Source organism: Oryctolagus cuniculus, chromosome 8, assembly GCF_964237555.1.
Source record: "Oryctolagus cuniculus chromosome 8, mOryCun1.1, whole genome shotgun sequence".
NCBI lineage: Eukaryota > Metazoa > Chordata > Mammalia > Lagomorpha > Leporidae > Oryctolagus > Oryctolagus cuniculus.
In genome coordinates this window covers 12,577,014-12,598,306 of record NC_091439.1, presented here as the reverse complement: position 1 = coordinate 12,598,306, position 21,293 = coordinate 12,577,014, and the positions used below count along the sequence as shown (strand labels likewise).

At 49.4% G+C, this 21,293-nt stretch overlaps 1 long non-coding RNA gene across 1 annotated transcript; it reads left to right on the top strand.

The window, feature by feature from the left end:
• The first annotated feature begins 15,411 nt into the window (after positions 1–15,411).
• Positions 15,412–20,999, top strand: LOC127483259 (uncharacterized). Its single transcript, XR_007909373.2, has 3 exons — positions 15,412–15,528; positions 16,137–16,230; positions 17,631–20,999. It is a non-coding gene; the product is annotated as an uncharacterized lncRNA (long non-coding RNA).
• The last annotated feature ends 294 nt before the right edge of the window (positions 21,000–21,293 follow it).

Here is a 21,293-nt window from a genome sequence, read left to right as displayed (position 1 = left end):
ACACGCCAGCTAAATCCACGTGTCCTGGAGTTACACAGGGTAAAAGTATTGTTCACAGAGACTCACGTCTGCGAATGGAACTTTGGCATTCAAATCGCTATAACGCGTGTTACACTTGTTGGAGTGACAACCATTGGGAAGATGGACCTCATCGGGTCGTGGGGATCCGGAGGAGCTTCAGCGCCCACACGCTGTCTGTGGATGGCTAGAGCAGTGCAATCACTTGGGAAAGCAGTCTGGCAGCTTCTTAAAAAGCAAAACATGTGCCGAGATTATGATCCAGTCATTCTAATCCTAGGTGCTTTCCCAAATGAAATGAAAGAATAAAAGGGCACTTTGTGGAAGAACAGAAAAGATAAGTTTATTTTGGTGCAAAACGACTTTGAAGGGTTAACATACTTCTTGAGACATCACATCTCATATTGGAGGGCCTGGGTTCAAGACCTGCCTCCACTTCCGACTCCAGCTTCCTACTAATGCACATCCTGGGAGGCAGCAGGTGATGGCTCAAGTACTCGGGCTCCTGCCACTTACATGGGAGACCTGGATGGAGTTCCTGCTTCCTGGCTTCAACCTGGCCAGCTCAGGCTGTGTCATGCATTTGGGGAATGAACCAATGGGTGGAAGATGTCTCCGCACCGCCCCCCCCCCTTTTATTAAGTAAATAAAATTTGAATCTGTGTTTGGTATTTTTTCATAGTATATCTTTCCCCTGAACCTTTTGATGTACCCTCATAAGTTCACACTAAAATTTATACATGAGCATTCAAAGCAATTTTGTTTGTGTTAGCCAAAAGCTAGAAATAGCCCAAATGTCTATGAGCAGGTGAATGGCTAAAGAAACTGTAGTGTATCAATACAATGGGACAATACTCACAGCTAAAAAGGAATGAACTATTGCTACACCCTACAGCATGGATGACTCTCAAAGTAATCCCGCCAAGTAAAAGGAACCAGTCAGCAACACAATACATCGTGACTTTATTTATGTAGAATTCCGGAAAACACCAAGTCATCTATTGCGACGGAAGGCAGGTCCGGTTGTTGCCTGGCAGGGGAAGGGGCAAAGTGGGGGTGGGAGAGAGGGGTGATGAAGGGGCAGGAGGAAGCTCCGGGGAGAAATGAGTGTGTTTGTTATCCTGACTGTGGTGGTGGCTGCACTGTGCATCTCAGGTGTCAACATCACTGCTTACTATGTGTAATTGACGCTGTAAATTGTACATAATGAAACATTAAGACAAAATTAGCTTTACACACATCACCAAAACTTGACTCTTATAATAAAATTCTGAAGCTGTTAGGGAAAATATTTTCATCTTTCACATAAGAAAATATTGGGTTCCATGGGAAAACAAGTTCCAAAGGATTTGAGTTGGGACTAGAACTTTGTCTATTCCAGGAAAGCATTTGCTACCTCTGTAATTTTTTTAAAAAAACATTTATTTATTTGAAAGGCAGAGTTACAGAGAGGCAGAGGGAGAGAGGGAGAGAGGGAGAGAAAGAGAGAGAGAGAGAGAGAGATCTTCCAACTGTTGGTTCACTCCCCAAATGGCTGCAATGGCTGGAGATGAGCCTATCCAAAGCCAGGAGCCAGGAGCTTCTTCCAGGTCTCCCACACAGGTGCAGGGGCCCAAGGACTTGGTCCACCTTCTACTGCTTTCCCAGGCCATAGCAGAGAGCTGGATGGGAAGTGGAGCAGCTGGGACTCGAACCGGTGCCATATGGAATGCTGGCACTGCAGACAGCAGTTTTACCCACTACGCCACAGTGCCAGTCCCTACCTCTGTAATTTCTGATCATCAGAGTGGCTCCTGGTCATCTCTGTTTGATTCCACATCTCTTGGGGTGTAGGTTTCTCTACAGCACCAGTTCTCCAAGTGTGAACTGTTGGCCTCTGGGGAGCCCCAAGATTTTTCTGGGAGTCTGTTGAGATCAACAGTATTTTCATAATGAAACTAAGATGGTATTTTCCTTTTTCATTGTGTTGACATTTTCCCTGATGGGTAGGACTGCTATAATCAGAATAGCATCAGCAATTCATACAAAGCTACTTCAAAATACTAATAGAAATGGAACTAATAGATAACAGAGCTGAAAAATGCCTATCACCTCTTGACATAGTTGTCGAACCCATTATTTGTGTATTTATGGTCATGGTGATATAAACACAGCTACTGCAGTGTCAGTCATATAAAGTACAACACATACAATTGCGCAGGATACACAATAGTTGATGATGATAATGGATGCATGTTACTGGTTTAAAAAAAAAAAAGCTGATTTTGGTGCCCAGGATTTTGGAATCCATGCATACTTTTTGCAAAAAATGCATGAATTTTAAAAGACCTCTTTCACTAGTGATCCTGATATTCTTCATTGCCAGGAACTCACAGTAAAACAAACATAAAAAAAAAAAACCTATAAAACCAAAGGCATTGCCGTTTAAGAGTGTTCTGGATAGCGCTATAGAATTAATTTTCCATTCTTGAGAACACATTTTTTAAAAAAGCTTCTTTATGTTATTTGAAAGGCAGAGTTACAGAGAGGCAGAGACAGAGGGAGGGAGGGAGAGAGAGAGAGAGAGAGGTCTTCCATCCACTGGTTCACACCCCAGTTGGCTGCAATGACTGGAGCTGCGCCAATCCAAAGCCAGGAGCCAGGAGCTTCTTCCAGGTCTTCCACGTGGGTGCAGGGGCCCAAGGACTCGGGCCATCTTCTACTGCTTTCCTAGGCCACAGCAGGGAGCTGGATTGGAAGTGAAGCAGCTGGGACTTGAACTGGCACCCATATGGAACACATCTCTTAATATCTTGTGTGATAAAATGGGATGCACGCATACAGCCCTGTGTCCATGGTCATCATCTCAAAAAGAGCATGTGTGTGATGGCTTGAGGGGCGAGCTGAACAAACCACTTTCTCCCAACAGGTCACTGTTTATATTTGAAAGAACTGCTGAATGACTCTATTTAGATTTAGGTATTTGGTAGATGTTTTCAAGAATGAAGCAGAGAGACTGTCATTTCCAGGGTAACAACTTAAGTGTTTGCTGCCAGTGATAACATTTGAGTTTTCAAGCCAATGTTAGAATGTTTGGTTGACAGTTTCCCAATACTTAAAGACTTCTGTGGTAAAGTCGTGATGATATTAACAAGTGTGATTTTTATTTTTAAAGTTTTATTTATTTGTTTATGATTTGAAAGGCAGAGAGACAAAGAGATCTCCCACCTGCTGGTTCACTCCCTGAACACCTGCAAGTGCCAGGCTGAAGCTGGGAGCCTGGAACTCCATCTGGGTCTCCCTGAGGATGGCAGGGACCCAAGTACTTGAACCATCACCTATTGCTTCCCAGGGTGCACATTAGCAGGAAGCTGGAGATGGAAGCGGAGCCAGGACTCAAATCCAGACGTTCCAAAATAGGTTGCAGGTGTCCCGAGTGGTGTCTCAACTGTTGTACCAAACACCCACACTACTGTGATTTTTAAATGCTGTGTAATGAGATGTGTCAATATGTGGAAGATTCATATACCTTAATAAGCCAGTATTTTCCAAATGGCCAGTATTGTAATATGATGTTATAAAGTCATGCATGGCTAAAAAAAAGTCTATTCAAAGTAGGACAACGGATTTTATGGTAACAGAATCAACAGCCCATGGATGTTTTTAGATTCTACGTTGCAACTAATGTTTGGGAGACTACCATTTGTTGAGTTTAGGTGTGGCATCAAAGAATACTACTCACAATCATTTGAAATGGCTATTAAAATATGCCATCTTCCTCTTCCAATCATGAGTATTGTAAAAGGCTGAGTTTTTATCATATGTGTCAACCAAAAAAAAAAAAAAAACTCTCACAATCTCACAATAGATATAAGAAATGAGCTGTTTTCTATCAATCTGAACTTTAAAGAAATTTGTAAAAATGAGATATAATGCTACTCTTTTCATTCCATTTTGTAATTTTGGAATATATATATATTATTAAAATGTTATTTATGCTAACCTATAACAGGGTTATTGTTATTCTCAAGTGAATTAATGACTAAATTATGGTTACATCTCCAGTTCTAATTTCTAGCATGGTAGACATGAATAACCATAATCCTCATAACCAAACCATTTAGAGTCTTTGGTAGGTTGGATAATAGCCCCTAAAGTTGTACTTTCTATGGAAAGGGGGACTTTACAGATGGGATTAAGTGAGGGGTTTGGGGATGGAAAAATTCTTTGTCTGTGATTATGCAGACGTGGGGCTGATTTTGGAACCGTTCCTGTCAGAGGGAGGCAGAGGAAGCTTGGTGGGAGACGCGAGGCCAGAAACAGAAGCTGCATGACCTGAGGAAGCGTCTACAGGCCTAGGAATGCAGGAGAGCCTCACAGCTGAGAAAAGCCGGGAACAGAATCTTCCCCCAGAGTCTCCAGGGAGAACCTGCCCTGTCTAGCCCTTCACCTCAGCCCTGCATGCACACGCCTGACCTCCGGAAGGGGGAAGCGACACATTTGCATAGCTTCTCACACTAAGTGGGTGGAGTCTTCCTGCAGCAGTGCTGGGCTTTGCATACGGTTCATCCCCACCCAAACTCATGTAGGAACCTGACTGCCAGTATGGCAGTGCTGGGAGGTGGGGTCTGTAAGAGCGATTGGTGTCTTTCTCCCGGGACTGGATTGGTTCTCTCGAGAGTGGCTTATTTCCTGTGCGGGTGGGTTGTCCTCAAACAGGTCAGCTGCACAGTGCTCTCCTCTCTTTTCATGCACCTATTTCTGCTTTCTGCCCTCACCCGAAGCAAACACATGCTGGCGCCATGCTCTTGGATTCCCAGAACTATGAGCTGAATTAACATATTTCCTTTATAAGTTACCCAGTGTCAGGCATTCTGTTATAGCAAGAGAAAATGGAGTAAGACAAGCAGAGACAAGAAAACGAATACAAGATCATCAATGATTTTTAAGAGCATCAGGGCACCTTGAGACCAAAATGTTTGAGAGCCACTTCTACTCCATGGTAAGCCTGAGGTAGCTTCAATGGAACCAGACTCTGGCCAGAGAGAAGTGGCCCAAACACCAGCCCATGGCCCCTGGGGACGGCTGTGTAAGACAGACCCAGCTGGGGCCAGTGCTGTGGCATAGAGGGCTAAGCCCCTGCCTGCAGCACCAGCATCCCATATGGGCACTGGTTCGAGACCCAGTTGCTTCTCTTCTGATGCAGCTCTCTGCTGTGGCCTGGGACAGCAGTGGAAGATGGCCCAAGTGCTTGGGCCCTTGCACCTGCGTAGAAAACCCGGAAGGAGCCTGGGCCTGGGATTGACCCAGCTCTGGCTGTTGCGGCCATTTGGGGAATGAATCAGCAGTTGGAAGATCTCTCTCTGTCTGTAACTCTGCCTCTCAAATCAATGGATAAAACATTAAAACAAAACAAAAGAAGACATCCCAGTCTTTTCTGGAGTCCCAAGATGATCCTGGGTAGCCCTGGGGTACCCTCAGCACTGGGACATGAGGAGTGCTTTGTAAAATGTATTAAACAAAGGGGGCCCCTCCTCCTGCTCTCTGTCACTCATACGGGCCACTGACGACAATAGTAGGACTAACAGAGCTGTCTGCTCAACGCCAAAGCCCCCTGGGTAATTTCACTGTTATTACGTCTACTCCATTCAGCACTGCAAGTTCTGTTCAGGATGGCCAAGCGACTGTCCGGGTCACCCCTCTAGCCAGTGGCAGGGCCGGGTGTCGACACTATGTCAATCTGGTCCTCAAACTCCTCTTCTTCCCACGGTGACCTCCACAGATTTGGGCGAATTTACCCAATGTCAAGTAGGCATGAAGCTACGGGTGGGGTTTATGTGTCCCATCCCATTTCATTTTATGTGGCCAGGAAATGGAGATGAACCCGATGATAAAGACAGGCCTAGGCTGGCAGGCCAGGGAGGAGGGCTGGGTGGAGCTTACTGGGCTCACCAGCTCCATGGTTTCACCAGGCTTCGGGACTTCCGTGTTAGCCAAAGCTCTCAGGCAATCTCTCTCTGGAGTGGCTTGTTTTCATCTGGTTGAGTTTCTTCCCCGAAGATATTTTTTAAGTGAAAGGAATAAATAAGTTCACAGCAAGGAAACACGGGCTCGGTGGACTGTCCCTCTGTGGCATGCATTATATAATACCAGAAATTGTTGTCATCAGCCCGTGTTTTTTGGAAGCCGTGCGGCACTCAGAGTGGAGGGTTTCCATGGTGCCTCTGGTCTTCAGCAATCTTTCTTTGTGTTCTGTTTCACTCAGTAAATATTTTCTTCCTTCGCTCGCAGGCTAAAATAAAAGAGCTGAGGACTGACCAGTTCCTAAGTGACCTTTAGCTGTCTCTCCACCGTTGGATGGCTAATAAGTTAATTGGGCTTCCTGTTAATTAACTTTAATAATGAGCTTCGATATGGTCCCACCAAATGGTTATTACCTTGGCTATGGACTGTTAACCCGGTCTGTCAATCAGAATGCCAGCCCACACTGCCAAGGGGGCAGCCTGACCCTGCTAGGCAAGAAAGACAGGGCTGTGCCAAGATGCTTCTGTGCTAGGGAGAGCAAATTTCCAGAAACGGGAGAGCAGTTTGTCTCCAACCTCAACATCCAAGCTTCTGGTCTTCTTAAGATATCTCTCTCTTAATCAGGCACTGGGACCCAGTCATCTTGTCTTAAATTGAAATCTAATTACAAAAGACAGCTCTGGTTAGAAAAATTTAAAAAAAAAATGTTGACAGATTTCAGAGGGACTTATTTTGTTTTTAAAGGAACCTCTCTTCTTTCAGAAAAACTGACTCGCGCAGAAGCCAGCATGGGTAAATGAGTGTCTACGCCAGGTTTGCCTCTCAAGTAAAAGAGTTTCCAAGCCCACGTGTGCATGCCTTGTCTGTAGCTGTAGCCTCTCTCTGCCCCGCCAGGGCCCAGGCGGGACCAGCCAGTGGGTAATGAACATGACTTTGAATGCAGCACGTAGCTCTCTCCGGCCACAACGCCCTGCTAATAACTTGGAGAGCTGCTTGCTGTCAGCCTGCACACGGAGCGGAGATGATACTTGTCAGCTAATTTGGCCTGTGCTACTCCCCACGCCCCGACTGTGCTGAAGTTTTCCCAGCGTCCAGCCGTCTTGCCTGTTACGTGGATAATGTGGTTAGGGAAATTCATTGTACGTGTTTAGAGAAACGGCCTCCGAGTCACGGCGCAATTGGCCCCAGGGTCTGTGGGCCCCTGGGCCTGGCTGCCGAGGCCACCGCAGGGTGTCAGCGTGGGTGCAGAGGAGCCAGACGCTCTCCCCAAATCCCCCAGAGGACTTGCTGAGATTCTATTCAGGACATGAGAGGGAAAAAAATAAAATAAGATAAAATCCAACATGCTGGTATTTTTAGTTCCCACTCACTCCTGGACTATGAATAGGAACACGATTGGAATTTCCACCCGTCTTCAAAGCAGACTTACCTTTAAAGCAACTGTTGAGAGTTTGAAAACTCATTCGAGATGACCAAAGTTTTAAGCTTGCATGAGCAGAGAAGGGCTTAAAATACTCGACGAAAACCAAAGTTCCAAAGCTCTCTGCAGAGTGGGGTTAAGGTCCCCTCCCTCAGCCCCACGTCCACCCAGTGGGACCTGGACAGCAGGGTCTTGCAACCCCAGAGAGTGCACACAGTGTAATGTGGGCAGGGCCAGGCCAGCATCCCCTTTTGTCCACAAGCCTCAGGGGCAGGTCCACTTCTCGGGGTCATTGGAGCACTTGCAAAGCCAGCAGCCCTGTATTCAAGGAAATGACCTACAAAGCATCCTGAGATGGATTAAAATATTTTCTTGTTGCCTCATAGCCCCAGGGAGAGCATAGAGGAAAAGGTGGGGGGAGATGCAGAAAATAAAACCCAAGGCTGGGCCTGCACCCTGTCGCAGTGAGTTAAGCCGCCTCCTGCAGTGCCAGCATCCAGTATGGGTGACAGCTCCCTGCTCATGTGCCTGGGAAGCAGTGGAAGATGGCCCAAGTCCCTGGGCCCCTGCCACCCACATGGGAGACTCAGAAGAAGCTCCTGGCTCCTGGCTTTGGGTCAGCCCAGCCCTGGTTGTTCAGCCACTTGGGAAGTGAACCAGTGAATGGCACCGCTAGGCGGAGGATTAGCCTAGTGAGCCGCGGCGCCGGCACACCGGGTTCTAGTCCCGGTTGGGGCGCAGGATTCTGTCCCGGTTGCCCCTCTTCCAGGCCAGCTCTCTGCTGTGGCCAGGGAGTGCAGTGGAGGATGGCCCAGGTGCTTGGGCCCTGCACCTCATGGGAGACCAGGAAAAGCACCTGGCTCCTGACTCCTGCCATCGGATCAGCGCGGTGTGCCGGCCGCAGCGCGCCGGCCACAGCGGCCATTGGAGGGTGAACCAACGGCAAAGGAAGACCTTTCTCTCTGTCTCTCTCTCTCACTGTCCACTCTGCCTGTCAAAAAATTAAAAAAAAAAAAAAAAAGGAAATACTAAATTAAACTAAAACAGGGGCAGGTGTCTAGCCCAGCTGCCAACATGCTTGCATCCCACATCTGAAAGCCTGGGTTCCATACCCATCTCCAGCCCCTGTGCTCTTGGCCCCTGTGTGGAAGACCTGGATTGAGTTCCCAGCGTTTGCCTCTGCGCAGTCTCAGTTGCAATGGGTATTTGGAGAATGAACCAGGGGATGGCAGTGCGCTCTCTCTCACTCTCTCTTTCACTGCCTCTCAAATAAATTTTAAAAAACAAACAAACAAAACACAGAGCCAGAAGGCAAATATGTTCTGAGGGCGTCTCCAGTAAAGGAAGAGACTGCCTAAGGCCCCTGTGGCTTTTAGATGCGCTTCCTCCATGCCAGGCGTGGCCGGGTGCCAACAGTGGGAAGCCAGCCCAGGATGTGCCTGCTAAACTTTCCCTACCTCAGCCCCTTCCCAGGAAGTCACTCCGCAGCTCAGCTCAGAGGCCTGGGATGCCTGCGAGGAACCTGTAGCCAATGCCATTTTCATAAGAAATCTTTTTTGGCCATGAAGACTCAATAGCACCAAAAACCCAAATCCATTCATTTTCTGTTTCGGGTCACAGACGGGAGAAATCGCCAGACTGCAAGTTTTAATTTAAGACGCTAGAACATGTGGAAAATTCCAAATAATCGCCTCGAGCCCCTCACAAAATTTGACAGGTGGCCTAGAGGCTCACACACTTAGTGTCTGGAATTTTCCTGTCCTCTTGTCCTTCTGGACCCAGGCAACAAAAACCCCGAGCTGAGATCAGATCTGCCCTCAGCCCGGTCCCCCTACCTGGTCTGCACTGCTCAGAGGCCCGAACCTCTGCCAACCTCAGCCTTTCCCTTCCGCTGGGCCCTCACTGATGCTTTTCAGTCCCTGCCCAAAGCTTTGGCCCCCAACTGCTCCCCAACTCCACCCCCACCTGGCTTCACACTCAACGTCTTCCTTCCCTCCCTCAGCGCCTGGTTCCACTCTCTGCCCACGGCCAGGTCAGCAGCCAGGAAGGCGTGGGGAGCCAGAGGCCTGTGTCCCCTCACCCACGTGCAGCCTGCGAGCCCACCAGTGCTCCCTCCTAAATGGCTCCCCCACTGCCTCCTTACGGCCTGACACAGGCCCCTCTCACTCGGAAGTCTTATCCCCGCCTCCCATCTTGTCGCTGTTCCGGTCCCTCTGGCACCTTCCACTCATCTTTGGGTCCTCCTTGAAAAGGAGCGCCTTTGGGAAATCAATGGGTTTCCCCACAGTGCTCATGCAGGCCCAGAGGCTTCGCTCACGCAGAAAGCTTGGTAGCTGCCGGAAAGACCCACCCCCTAGGCACATCCCATGGGGCCTGGCAGGGTGAGGGCTGTATGGCATCCTGGGCCAGCTTGATGGGTGAGGGGTGGGAGGCCCGAGGGCACGCTCCCCATGTACGGCAGTGGCCACCTTGAGGACACACCTGGCATTGGTTTCCCCTCCTTTCCTTTTCTCCCCTCCCCACTCCCTCTTCCTGTTTCTGGGATCCCTTCCCAAAGTTAAGCCTCTATGCCAGCACTCGTCCCAAACTCAGTGTTGGTACAGATGCAAAGAGCCCAAGTCCCTTCTCTCTAGGGCTCATGCTCTTTAAGTAGAGATGGAAACATTGTCAGAGAAGCATAAAAACAATATGGCCAAGGGCCGGCGCTGTGGCATAGTGGGTAAAGCTGGCACCTGCAGTGCCGGCATCCCATATGGGCACCGGTTCAAGTCCCAGCTGCTCCACTTCCAAACCAACTCTCTGCTGTGGCCTGGGAAAGCAGTAGAAGATGGCCCAAGTCCTTGGGCCCCTGCACCCACGTGGGAGACCCGGAAGAAGCTCCTGGCTCCTGGCTCCAGATCGGTGTAGCTCTGGCTGTTGTGGCCATTTGGGGAGTGAACCAGTGGATGGAAGACTTTTCTCTCTCTGCCTTTACCTCTGTAATTCTTCCTTTCAAATAAATCTTAAACACACACGCAATATTATCCAGGCAGGCAGGCTTCTACAGCAGCCCTGGGGCGGGCTTGGCGGATAGTGAAGCATTCTCTGTAGGGTCAGAAGGCAGAGGTGGGGATAGGGGAGGAAAGTGTGATCCTGGGTCAAGGCCAAGTGCAGTTAAGTGCTACTGACCAAAGGCACTTTGTGTCCTTATGCATCTGGGCTTCGTAACAAAGAACAAAACCTCGAAGCTCTGTGCTTTCTTCCTTAGTATACTCTCTGGCTGGCTCATATGCTAAGAGACTAATTCCCACTAGACGAGACTGGTTCCTTAGCTAGTGTGTATCGGAGTATTTTATGGCAATTTGCGAGAGTGGCGATGACTCGAAGCAGAAAAACCTGGCTACCTCTGAATCAGCCTTGGCACTAGCGTGTTCACCACGAAGGCAAACACAGAGGCAGCGTGTTAGGATGGATGAGAAAGCATCCCCACTTTCCTGCCGCCTCTGTGTGCTACGAGGGACACTTTCTGGAAGAATGAGACGCTCAGTGTCCCTGCCACAGGGTCAGGCATGGCAGGGAGGTACAGCGGGCACCCAACAGCCAGCCCTGAGCTCCCCTGAGCCGGGATTAACACCTCCCCACCACCTGCTTACCCGCACCCATCAAGTCCTCCAGAGAGGAGCTCAGCTCTCACCTCTACCCTTGCTGAGTCACCACTTCTCTTCTTATGCGACATCCACTCAGCGGGTTTGACAGAAGATGGGAAAGAGCCACCGGCCCTCCAACCCCGTTAGCTCCGTCTTTGATTATGTCTCAAGTGGGGCTGACCTTTCTAACTGGCTGAGACACGCTTTTCTCCCTTTGTTTCTGGAATGTTCCTCCCTTCTCTTATCCTCATCCATTTGGGGCTGTGGGCTCTCTCTCTCTCCCACACGAGCCTGTGTGCCACAGTCTGAAAGCTTGCGTCCCCCCTCAAAATTTACCTGTTGAAACCAAACCCCCCAAAGCCATGATATTAAGGGGGGGGGCTTAGGTATTAGGTCATAAGGCTCTGTGCTCATACGGAGGATTGGTGCCCCAGGAAAGGGGCCTGAAGGGACTTGCTCACCCCTTCTGCCACATGAGGCTCCATCTTTGAGGAACAAGAGTGAGCATAGGGCTCCCCAAGGCTGCTGTCAGAAGCCAGCCTTAGGTATGTTGGGACGGCAGCCTGAATGGACGGTGACACGGTATACGGGACAGCACAGAGGCGAGCAGTCTCAGGATGCCTGCTGGCAGCATGCCAGTTGGGAAAACACATTTCTTTTCCATCCTTTCTTCTCTCCACCTTTGCATCTGGGTAAAGGCAGGTTGACAACCCAGCTGTGCCTGGGCGATGAGTGCTTTCTAAAAACGGAAAGTGGCTTTGTAGCTGGAGTGCTGGTTTGCAAATAGGCCTACAGATTCTTTGTTGCTCCTCCATTCAGGAGGCGGGGCCCAGTCCTCTGCCCCCTAGCGTGTTCTGTCCTAGTGACTCCCTGCTCATGAAGGCACAGAGGGTGTGTGTTCCCCGAGACGAGGGCAGGCCTTGCTCTGTTTCTTGGGGAAGCACTCACTTCCTAGGGGAGAGTCAGTTGCTGTATGGTGAGATGGCCAAGCAGCCTCACAGAGAGGCCCATGTGGCAAGGAACCGAGACCCCCCCCTCTATAACCCCCCAGCCAACAACCCCTTGGCAGGAGCATACCAGCCCGGCCAGGTCAAGTGTTCAGAAAACCGCAGCTATGGACAACATCTACAGTTTTCTTGGAGACTCTGAGCCAGCGCCACCCAGCAAAGCATGTGGGAGATAATAAATGCTTGTTGTTCTAAGCTGCTAAGCTTTGGGATAATCTGTTTTATGGCAATCAATAACTAATATACTCTGCACGCAACTTCTTTCCAGCCGGGGCTCAGGGGTGCTTGGGTAAGGTCTGTCACATGTGAGTGGCTGAAGCTGTCAAAGCACTGACCAAGGACAGAGGTTATTTAGCAATTCTTTGGGTAAGAAGCTTGGCCCAGGAGTAGAGAACAGAACTTGTTTACTTTCTGTTTGTACTCTCGTCCCAAAGAATGGGCAGCCACCTACAGCCGGAACATGTTCAAGGAAGACGTGATTAAATAGAAAGAAGTTAACTGCCAAGCAAGAGGGCCAATGTAGTTGCAAACATCTGAGCCTTAACCATGACTCTGAGCTTCCTAATAGCCATGGCAAAAGAGGAAACTTAGTAAGTTTTGTATTCTTATTAATGGAAAAGAAAAAGAGCTTGCCCTAATACTGAATCTTAAGACAAAATTCTCTTGTGTTAGCAAAATTCATTTGGTTGTTTCTCGTGTTCTTTGGGAAGCAAGGTAGCAGCGTGACAGGGTTAAGCACGATGATGAATTCCAGAAAAGACAAGGAATCTCCCTGCCCCCCACCCCCACCCCAGGGCCCCACTACCTTTGAAAGGGGGCACAGAAATGTGCACTCACATATTTTTGGTCTGAGCTTGTCTTTCTCTTTGTCTGTTGGTAGAGATACATGTCCATATGTATATGCACCGTGCAAGTGCTTCTTGGGCAGCAATTTAAAATGCCACTTTATCTGCCGGCTTATCTCCCAGGTCTAGGTTGTGGGCTATAAATTCTTGCTGCTATCTTGGACTTGGCCCCAGAATCGGAATCCTTCAGCACATCTCGATACATTCCACCAATTCTTGACCTGCGGTGGGGTGGGAGGGGGCACACAGCCTGGGGGAGCTGGGGCCTGGGGGCTGTCCAGGGGCCTAACTGCTGATGTCAGCTTTCAGAGAGAGAGCTCTGCTCTGGGACTGTGCGGCAGAGAGGCCTTGCCACCCAGGCCACGGTGACAGGGAAAGCCAGGGCTGGGAGAGCTGCTGGGCCCTGCCTGGCTGGAGGCGAGGGAGGCCCCTGGGCATTGCTGTCAGAGCCAGGGCGCCTGGCCTCCAGCCCCTTCCTGCAGGCCTGGGGAGCTGTTTCCGGTAGGGTTGAAAAGAGAAGCGAGCTAGCTCACGCTTTGCCTGGCATTGCACGCTTCCCTTCATGTGCATTTTCTTCTTCCCTTTGACTTCCCTTCTCCATCTCCTCTTCTCTCCTCCTTGCAATCCTCCATCCTTCCTTCCCTCTTGCCGCCCCTCTGCAGGCATCTGAGGCCTGGGACTGGGGGTGCTGAGCCTTTTCCTCTGCCCCGCTCTTTGCTGGCATGCTGGTCCCTCTCACCTGGCTCGGCTGCTCTGCGTGTCTGTGCCTCTGAGTTCTCACCACGCCGGTTATTCTGTGTTATCGGTACAAGTACTTGACTAAAATAAGCTTCATAGCTATGATTGTCCCTTGGGTATCTGCAGGGCGCTGGTGCCAGGATCCCCATGGATATCCAAATCCTAGAACACTCAAGGCCCTTACAGGAGATGGCATAGTGGCTGCGCATAACCCCCACGCTTCCTTTTGTACATGTTAAATCATGTCTGGCTCGTTTATAATACCTACTGCCATGCAAACGCTATAACGTAAGTAGTCTCTATACCATATTGTTTAGGGAATAATGACGAGAAAGGAAATTCTGCACATGTTCAGTACACATGCGAACTTCTCTCCCGAATGTTTTCCAGCCTCATTTGGTTGAATCCATGGATATAGAAGCTGCAGATACAGAGGGCTGATTGTGTCTGTGTGATTGTTCCCCTGACCCTGTAACATATGTGCGCTCATTAGATTCCCAGTGCACTGGGTAGTGCCAGTGACACTGCAGACATCAATAGTCGCTGCCTGGATAAACGGATCCATGAGGAAGCATAGCTCGGAAACTTGTGTCAGGTGGCAGCCAGTGACTGACAGCTCCTGTGTGTTGAAGGTGGATTCTTCTACCTAGCAGGACAACTAGGATGCCCTGGACATCTCAGCTGCTGGACACCTGATGCCCAGGAACCAGAGATGCTACCTCCTCAGGCTGAACTCAAAGAGATGGCAGGACCAGCCTGGGTGTCCTCACAACCAAAGACCAGTCTCCCTGACCTTTCTTACTAGCTACCTGCAGTAAGGTACCGGGGCATAATGCCCCAGACCGGGTGGCTTCAGTGATAGAACTGCATTTTCTCGCAGTCCCAGAGGCTGGAAGTTCAAGATCAAGGTGTTGGTTGCACTGGCGACAGTCGGCCTGCTGGTGATCTCTTTCTCTGACAGAGTAAAGAACTGTGTTTCAGGGAGACGAAAGTAGGGATGGTAAAGCAAAAGTTTATTGAGATACATCCCAAGGGAGGAGCCGGCCAGGAAAGAGAGAGCACACAGCACCCTTGGTTCCTAGTTTGGGGTTTTTATCCCTGAAGCATGAGGAGCAGTAACTGGTGATGTGGCCGTGACGCTCACGATCAGCATTTGTGATTGACATCTGGGAGCTGCATAGGTTTGGTCTGTCGGTGCATATGGCTATGAACTGGTTTTTTTCTGGTTTGGCTCAGCTCCCATTTTACCAGGATATTTCAGCCACAAGTTAAACTGCAAAGTAGGCTGTCATGGGCGGGTTCCTGCAGAGAGCAGGAGTCTCACCCCTGGAAGAGGGGAAGAGGCTTGTGGCCTCCCTTTGCTCTCTTGTGCCTAATTACCTGCCTGACATTGGCACGAGGCCAGAAAAATGAGACTCAATGCTGCTTGACGCTGAGGGGCAGCTTCACTAGACAAAGGTTGATGCGAGGAAGTAGGGTTGCGCAAGAGGCCAGCAGGCTTGTGGGAGGAGCGTTCATGTGTGGTCTCAGAAGGGCTTTTCCCACCTAGCTAGTCAGTAAGAGCATTTGTGGAGGGTGGACGGGGATTGGGGAGGTAATGGGCTCCTGGGATTGCCAGGCAAACCTCCAGGGTCAGCTTGAAGCCTGCTGGGGGAGGGGCCCTTTGATTGTGGGGGTTGGGGTTACAGCTCTAGGGCAGGTCCAGATTCCAGCCACTGCCTGGCAGTCAGTCCCTGGAAGTCTTGTCGGTTGAGTTAAGCAGAGATTCCGATGAGTCATGAGATCAGCAGTTACCTTTTTGTTCATCAGAATGCGGAAAGCGAAAGGAAGACACATTCCCGTGCAGCTGCAGGTGTTGGCCTCGTCGCAAGGTTAGGATGGGAAAAGGGGAAGGCAGCTCTGTGCATTAGGTTATAGGCTTGATGGTTTCTTCCGAGGCCTCTCTCCTAGGCGCCTCCTAGGCTCAGGCTCTTTGGGTGCTGCCCGAGGGGAGGCTCCGCCCTCCTCATGCAGATGGTGGCGTCTCTGTCCTTATAGTTTCCTCCTATGACTTTCTGTGCTTCAACCAGATTCGCTGAGGGTCGGGTGTTCCTGTCCCACCTAGATGGCTCAGATCTCAATTATGGGGCTGCCCTGCTGGCCTCAGAACTCCTTTATAGGTGTTCCAATGCCACCCTTTCCGGACCACCTGGCGCTGTTTGGAGAGCCCAGTGACCTCCGGTTGTCTCCGCCACTGTGGACAGGACAGACGGAGCTACCTGCCTTTGTCCCAGGGCTGGCCTGGAGCTGGAGCATCTTGTCTCCCCTCCTGATTGTGCTCTGTGCCAGCAGAGACAGCCCACAGTCCCTGTGCTGGCTGCATTTCTAGAGACCTAGAGACCGGGAAGGAGAGGAACTCCCAGGTGCAAAGGGTGTGGGGAGGAAGGGAGATGGCACCACGGCTTCCACAGGGTGCTCACGTCCTCTGCTCGTCCCTCAGCCCATTACCAAGCTGCACACGGAATATTCCCAGCCCTGCAGCCCTGCTGCCTCTCTGCAATACCACTGCCCATCTGCATCAGCTCTATTAGAAGGTAAGCTCTATAAGGATAGGCATTTTCGTCAGCTTGGTTCCAGCTCCCAGATAAGCACCCAGGGAGCTGTTCAGTGAATGAATGAATGAGTGAATGAATGAACTCTGGCACTGCGAGCTCTTGGCAACCAGGACAGAGGGAGGGTCAGGAGCTGAGTGAGTCTTCCTGCCCGTTCTCAGGCTCTTGCTGTCGTTCGCACTGGGACGTGCCTGGTGCATCGGCATCGGGCTCCGGGGGTCTTGGTGTTAGCAGCACACCTCCAGGGGTCAGCAGTCAGGGGTCCGTGTCAGCTGCTGGAATGATCATCAGCTCATCTCAAAAATCCCTCTGGAGGTAGGTACTGTCGTTTTCAGAACAGAGTGTGAAGAGGTTAAGTGACCCCTCCCGGAACTACATAGCAAGCCACACGTCTGGAAATGGCTCTCTCACTTGTCTGGCTTCTCCTGCGAGCTCCTGTCTCTTCTTGGTTTTGTAGATATTTTAAGCTGTGTCGAGGCCTGCTCACCAGATGGCTTTTTAATCTCTCTCCTGTTGCTACATTATTAATCTCTAAATTGTTTAGTGGTGAGAACCGGTACAGAGAGGCCACATCTACATGGTGTGAGAGGCTTCTTGGGAAGGCCGCTGACATCTCACATGGGCCTTGGAGGAGGGCGGCCTAGGCTTGGGTGGAGGAACGAGAGGCAGAGCTGGGGCCGCGACGCTGGACTCCCGCTAGGCGGCGGCTGTTGTCATGGGGATCCAGAGGCCACACCCCTATGACCGGCAGCCCTGAACCTGATTTTCGTCAAGTATTCAGCTGGCGATGGCTTCCAGCTTTCGCCTGCTCCGAAGGGAAGACAGACCTCCTGGGAGGCATGCATTTTCTGAGAATCCATAACGCGCTGGATTCTGTCTTCTTCCTGGAAAATGGCTGATGGTGCAGGCCGAGATCTGCAAGTAGCGAAGTCCCACGGCCTGGAAGCTTTCCCTGGGCGCGCCGGCTCCTTAGAATGCGTCATGCGAAGCCTGGGGACAGACAGCTGCCACATGCCCTTTGAATAGGCTGTGTGTAGGAGGAGGCTGGGGAAGTTTCGTGGGGCTCTCCGGTCCCTCCATCTCGGCAGGCTGGAGTGGAAGGTGGCCTCGGAGGAGGAAGGTGGAGAGAGGTTGGGAATCTGCAAGGCTAATTTATTCTGCCAAGTCTACAGCATTTTGAACTTGCTCCACCCTTCCTATTTTCCATCTGTCTCATTATTCATCGCAGTAATATTTGGGCACTTGGAAAAGGGTGATATTTTAACATGAAGCTATTCCAAGGAGAAGGAAAAATATCCTCATTTGGCACACACCAGCCATGCAAATTAGCCTAAATAAAAATAAGACCAAAGGCAACTTAGAATATTATTGTACTTTTCCAGGCTCCCACCCATCCGTTGCAACCATCTCCTCATCCTGGCCGATGGCCTTGACAGGTGGAGAGATGTCAGCGCTAAAGACGCCACTCACACAGAGTGGACAGCAAAGATCCCACGCTCAGGCTGAAAGGGGACCAAGCCCACGAAGCGACTCGAGGCACCGGTGTGTGGACTTCCCACAAGTACACTCCCCTGCGTGGCCAGACGTGGCTGCTCGCAGCCCAGTGTGGCCAGGACCCTTTGCTCTGCTTGTTCTCGGGAGAGCTTTGAAGAGCTGTGTGTGTGTGTATCTGTGTGTGTGTGCATGTGTGTGTGTGTTCCTAGGGCCAGTGCCACGCATCCTGTATAGAAACAGGGTTGATCTGTCTTTTGGTTGTTTGTTTCTTTCTTTCTTTCTTCCGAAGGAGAAGAGAACACGATATTTCCCTGGCATGGGCAGTTTTCAGAGCAGGGTTATCAAATCATTCTCAAGCCTCAGGCAGCAAAGAAGCGGCTTCTCTGCTCTCTGCACGCGCACTGTTCCTCTCCTCTCTCTCACTCTTTCCCCCCTCTGCTCCTAGATTAAGTCCCTTTCTTGCCTTCCCTCCTTGTACCTTTTCTGGGTGTGCCTCCTGTTTGCTTCGGGCTCCAGGGTCCCCCAAAACTCGACGCCATATGCAAGTGCAGAATTGAGGGCACAGTCCACAGCCACCCAAGAGGACGGATGATGGCTTGATGGCTTTTTGAATTAATTTCCTTGAGGCACAGTTGAGAGGCATCATTGGCTACAGTCTCCAAACCGTCCCCTCGTTGTATTTGTGAACAGTTCTGAAAGGCGATTCTCGGTCCGCTGCATTTATCTCAAGGATCCGACACTTCCTGGGCCTGTCATGCAGGAGGCAAACGTCACCATAGCCAGTTCACGGCTCTGATTTCAAAGGTCATAGACTGCTGGTTCTATACCTTGATTTGTTGTGGTGGGTTTTTCATGATATACGAAACCAACAATGTTGACTTAGGAACTCATTTTTTTTAGTCTTTCTTCACACGTGGATGGCAGGGATCACACAACTTGAGCCATCACCTGCTGCCTCCCAGGGTGCACATTAGCAGGAGTCGGGAATCCCTAGCATTGCTGAGACTGAGCCCAGGTACCACAGTGTGACACGTGGGTGGCTCAAGCAGTGTCTCAATGTCTGTGTCAAAGCTGCCCCAACACCCACCCCGTCATCTGTTTTGTTTTTAAGATTTATTTACTTATGTGAAAGTCAGAGAGAGAAAGAGAGGCAGAAAGAGAGAGGTCTTCCATCCACTGGTTCACTCCCCAATTGGCTGCAACGGCCAGAACTGTGCCGATCCGAAGCCAGGAGCCAGGAGCTTTTTCTGGGTCTCCCATGTGGGTGCAGGGGCCCAAGGACTTGGGCCATCTTCTACTGCTTTCCTAGGCCATAGCAGAGAGCTGTATTGGAAGTGGAGCAGCCGGGACTCAAACCCGCACCTATATGGGATGCCAGCACTGCAGGCGGCAGCTTCACCCGCTGTGCCGCAGCGCCAGCCCCTGTCATCTGTTTTTGACCTGAGAACTACTTCACGGAGGAAACATGCCAAGAGATACGTGGCAAAGTGCTGAGGTGTCCAACCTCTAAAGCTGGTTTTCCAGTCAAGTCCAATGGGAGAGGAGTGAGACTCCTGAAGTGCTGTGTGAACCCCACTCCCCCAGATCTGGGGTTTCTGTTTCCAGGTAAAACCGCCAAGCTCTTAATTCTTTCACCTGAACGTTTGGTACCCTTCATTAATGATGTTTTCATTCTTCCCTAGCAGCTCCACATTTCTTTTTTTTCCCCCTGTCTGCCTCAACTTCTCATTCTTCCTGGTAGATCAAAGGCCAACTCCTAGCCTCATGCTTGACTTCTATAAAATATCCTTCATATTTTTCATGTTCTTTGATTTAGTAATTCCACATGGAGCAATTTCTTTGTGTTTTCCTGGACAAATATTTAGGCATAAAGGTGAGCACTGGAGCATCAAAAATTGGAAACAAGATATTTGAATACATTATGAACAATGATGAAATGGAATATTACGCAGTCATTTCAAATGTTATAAAAGGTTAAAGATATGAAAAAAGTCTCCAATGTATTATTTAGCAGAGGTAAAATGACAGTTATAAATACTGATTACTTGTCATTTGATTAAAAATATACACACAAAGTTTTGTTTTTTAAAAGAGGTACATTAGTATATACATCAAAGTGTAGACATGAGGGGCTGGCACTCTGGTGAAGCAGGTTAAGCCTCTGCCTGAGACAACGACATCCTATATGGGTTCTTGTTCAGGTCCTGGCTGTTCTACTTCTGATCCAGTTCCCTGCTGATGCCGTGGGAAAGCAACAAAAGATGGCCCAAGTGCTTGGGCCCCCACATCCACGTGGGAGAAGCTCCTGACTCCTGGCTTTGGCTGGGCCCAGATGCAGCCGTTGCAGCCATTTGGGGAGTGAACCAGCAGATGGAAGATCTCTCTCTTTCTCTCTCTCTCTCTCTCTCTCTCTCTCTCTCTCTTCCTCTTCTCCTCTCTAACTCTGACTTTCAAATACATAAAAAATAAATTTTTTAAAAAAAGCTTTAACTTCATTTTTTTAAAAATGTAAACATAGTTGTCTGTAACTAATTGGATTAGAGGCAAGTTTGCCCCCTTAATTTTTAAAATCTATTTTACTCATCAATTTTAATTGTTTTGCTTAAATGTATCTTCTCCTATGTTTATTTAAAAATAAACTGTATCCTCTTATTAAATTATGATTTCCTACTTCATCAAGAAGTTGGAACTAAACTCAGGAGGGAATTAGAGAAGTCGTAGAAAGGTCAAAATTAAGCCACAGTGCTGGTGTCCAGAGGCAGGCCACGAGAAGCAAAATCTCTCCTCATTGGAACCTGATTAATCCAAATCCTAAATTAATCAGAGTTTACACTTAGGAACTCTGTTGAACATTTAGCCCTACCAGAGAATTTTTGGCAGGAGAAAGCACCAGTCTGATCTGGGATGGCAATGCCCACATGTTTATTTCTTTGGGTTTAAAAGCTTTGTCTGGCTTGCGAGTCCCATTGCCCACCTACAGTTTAGCCTGGCAGCCCTGAGTGTGACCTGATCCACCTCCCTGCTGATGCGCTTAGGAAAGCAGTAGAAGATGACTCAAGAGCTTGGGCCCCTGCACCCATGTGGGAGACCCAGAGGAAGTTCCTGTCCCCTGACTTCAGGCTGGCCCAGCCCTGCTCATTGTAGCCGTTTGCGGAATGAACTAGTGAATGGAAGATCTTTCTCTGTGTGTGTGTGTGTGTATCTCCCCCCCACCCCACTCTACCTTTCAAATAAGTAAAAAAATAAATCTTAAAAAATATATAAATAAAGCCTTCTTGTTTCTATCACTGTGTGGCAATATGCTTACCAGAGTATTTCAAAAAAATTCATGGAAAACAGAATCCACACATAAATTTTTTCATAACGTGCATTTTCATAAACTTTTAGAAGACCCCTTTTATGCTTGGATTTCAAAATTTTTTTGGCATCAGAACAAATTTATCTTTTAATTCCATTTTCTTTAAAAAAAAGATTTATTTATTTTATTTGAAAGAGCCACACAGAGAGAAAAGGAGAGGCAGAGAGAGAGAGGTCTTCCATCCACTGGTTCA